The following is a 3,014-nucleotide window of genomic DNA, read 5'->3' as shown; positions in this document are numbered from 1 at the left end:
CCGAATCGTGACCTTCTGTTCGTCAAATACTGCTTGAAATGCAACCTGCCCTTAAAAAGTTTGTGGGAAAAGTTTATGATTAAAATAATTTATTAGAGGCCTGACATTGTAAAGTCAGTTATTGCTGGGGTCATTGAGAGGGGGCAATTTGAGTTTTTTGCTAGGTCGTTGTTGGGCCATTACTTCTCTGTACATAGGGGTGTCGTACAGGACGTCAGATGACCAATAAGATTTGATTGTGTTTTTTTTATCAGACCCATGTTGAAAAGTAGGCCCTACTTTTGGAGTAGTAGGATGTGGGGTGGCTGGCAATGAATTGAGCAGCATATGAATTGGTCTGTTCAACCATTAAATTTAGTAGTTCTTCAGAGAGGAAAAGTTTAAAAAAATCAACGTCCCTAAACCCTGTAGTGTCCACATGGATGCCTGTGACAGAAGTAAATTCTGGCACTTATGGAGTGTATGATTCTGTGGGCACGCAATCGCTTACAGTGGCATCAGTGCTAGACTGAGCATTTTATCGCCCGCTGTGCGGTTGCTGAGACTCATCATCGCTAGAACTAGCGGATGAGAACGACATCAGTAAAAACTGCTAGTCTGTCACACTCGCGCTGTCTGCATCTGAACAGATCATGGTGTAAGCCTCATCTGCTGTATTTAGACGTTTAGCCATTGCAGTATTTATATATAGAAGTGATCCTGCGCTGGTAAGGTTAGGCCGTAGGGGTAGGGGGGTGGGGGGAGAGTAAAATGTTCGGGTCGAAATGATGCAAGGTGTGATCATTAAAAAGGTTTTTTATTTGATCTCACATAAAAGTACCATGTAAAAACAACATTTCGGAGTCTGAAGAATATGAAATGGAATACATAAAAAAAAAATGTAAAATTGAATTTAAACTGGTTGGTCCTTTGTGGTAGAGGTACTTTGTGGGTTCCTGGTAGTTTAGGCCTATTTCGTTTCTTGGCCAGTTGGGGAGGCGTTGTAGTCTAGATGGTTCCTGGGTGGAGAGGAGAAGGGATACAGGGAGTTTAGTGGGCAGATAGTTCCTTGTAGAGATGGGTTAGATGGCCTCCTGGTGGTGGAGGGAGATGATTTACCTGTTTTAGGTCCGGGTTGTATTCACGGTGTAGATAGCTGGTGTTGGTCTAGGTGGGAGATGCTTGTTCCCTCGTTGTAGACACCAAGGTGAGGAGGTACTGTTGGTAGATGGAAAGATGATGTGGGTTAGCCTTTGGGAGTGTGGGTGTCACGGATGGGAGAGTGTGTTGATTTACCTGAAAAAGGTCTTTTTGAGGGTTTCCAGGCTGTATGTGATGGTTTCGGCGGTGTTGCTTGGTGTTTAGCCGGTCCTGGATAATAGGCGGCTGTGTGTGCCGCAATGTCTAAAAGGGTACTGATGGAAATGTAGTTAGTATATGCTGTGAATAGGTAAGTGATGTGGGGTGTAGACAATGCAGGTAAGGTTGGTTAGATGCTACCTGTTAGGTTTGGGTACTTGAGGATAAGATTTTCCTTTTGACTCACTAGTGGTAGTAGCCGTGGTCAGGGAAGCAGAGTTTGTGCTAAGGTTTGGGCACTTGGGGTCTGCTTGTCCTTATAGCTCACTAATAGTAGTGGTCGCAGTCAGGGAAGCAGTTGCAGGTGATGCTGTACCCTAGGTTACGGTTGGCAAGCAGTCTGGTGCATGTGCAGTGTGCACTCGGTAATGAAATCACCGTGGGAGCAGAGCTCCGTGACTTACAGTTAGTTATCTGTCAGGAAAAGTCCCACTGACAGGGAGTGATAGGCGTCCGGCTGGTAGTTTCCTCAGAGTCTCCGTTGGCATTGGAGGTGGGGAGGGGCGGTAGGGGAGGGAGAGAGAGAGAGAGGTGGGGGGGAGATGGGAGTAGCACAGGGAGTGCAACAAGGTCCCGGCCGGTGACCAGCTGTTCTCCCTTGTGCTCAGCATCTTCCGTAGGAAGTCTGCGGAAGGCGGGAAGGACCTTTGGCAAGAGTCTCGTGGTAGCGCAGCAGGACCTGCGTGACGTCAAAGCACGTGACGGCGCGCACGTGACCCGTACCGGTACGGTGGCTTACAGGGACTAAAAAACCAACGCGTTTCGAGAACAACGGTTCTCTTCCTCAGGGATGGTCTATTGCTGTAAGTTGGTCACTTATATATGCGCGCTCCTCCATTGAATTAGTGGGGGCAGGGTCAGCTAAGCTTATGGGTATAATGTGGTTTGTGGAGGGGTTAATCATCATTAAAGGTGAACAGTTAGATTTCTGAGTTAAGTCCTTTTGGTTTCAGCGTGTCTAGATTGAATATCCATTCACTTTCAATCCTAGACATTTGTTTTAGGTAATCCCCTTTACGCCATTGCTTGTGAACCTTTTGTAGACCTGTGATAATGGTGCCCTTTATAGAGCCTCCATGTTTTTCTGAGTAATGTATGGATAGTGGGTGTCCATCAAATTTTTTTGAGATATTACGCAGATTTTCATTTATGCGTACGTGCATGGAGCGTTTGGACATACCTATATAAAGTTTGTTGCACGGGCATCTGAGGCTGTATATGACACCTTCCGTGTTACAGGTAATGAAGTTGGAGATTGTGTGGGCAATTTTACCTTCTTTAATGTTTTTTTGTTTTCTGGTATGCAGCTTTTTGCATGCTGCGCATTTATTGCAGGGAAAAAAAACGACGGTTTCTTCAGTAAGTGAGGATTTTTCATTAGTTTGAAAGTTGCGAACTGTGAGAGCAATGTGGTTTCCCAGATTTTTTGCTTTCCTGTAAATAAATCTTGGTTTTGGTGGGATCAAATCACCTATCATTTTGTGATTATGAAGGATATGCCAGTGTTTAGTGATGATTTTTCTAAATAGTTGTGTGTTGGAGTTGTATTGGGTTATAATTGGGATATTTAGTTGTGTATTTGAGTCAGTGGCGTTAGTTTTTTTGGGGTTTTTTTTGAGGAGGTTGTCTCTGGGCATAACTTGGATTTGGTTTTTCACTTTCTGTAAGAATTGCGT

At 44.7% G+C, this 3,014-nt stretch overlaps 1 long non-coding RNA gene across 2 annotated transcripts; it reads right to left on the bottom strand.

Moving 5' to 3' along the window:
* Nucleotides 1–779: 779 nt before the first annotated feature.
* On the bottom strand, nt 780–2,143 carry LOC141160969 (uncharacterized). Of its 2 annotated transcripts, XR_012250600.1 has the most exons (4): nt 1,743–2,143; nt 1,276–1,394; nt 1,099–1,197; nt 780–998 (listed from the first exon to the last, which is right to left on the bottom strand). It is a non-coding gene; the product is annotated as an uncharacterized lncRNA (long non-coding RNA). The 2 variants fall into 2 exon arrangements; XR_012250599.1 differs by lacking the exon at nt 1,743–2,143 and having other exon boundaries at nt 1,276–1,730.
* Between the last annotated feature and the right edge of the window lie 871 nt (nt 2,144–3,014).

This window comes from Phyllobates terribilis, unplaced genomic scaffold (genome assembly GCF_046119375.1).
Source record: "Phyllobates terribilis strain yellow unplaced genomic scaffold, ASM4611937v1 Scaffold_9__5_contigs__length_417890890, whole genome shotgun sequence".
In the NCBI taxonomy this organism is placed as follows: Eukaryota; Metazoa; Chordata; class Amphibia; order Anura; family Dendrobatidae; genus Phyllobates; species Phyllobates terribilis.
The sequence above is the reverse complement of the archived record's forward strand: the minus strand, read 5'-3'. Positions and strand labels throughout refer to the sequence as shown.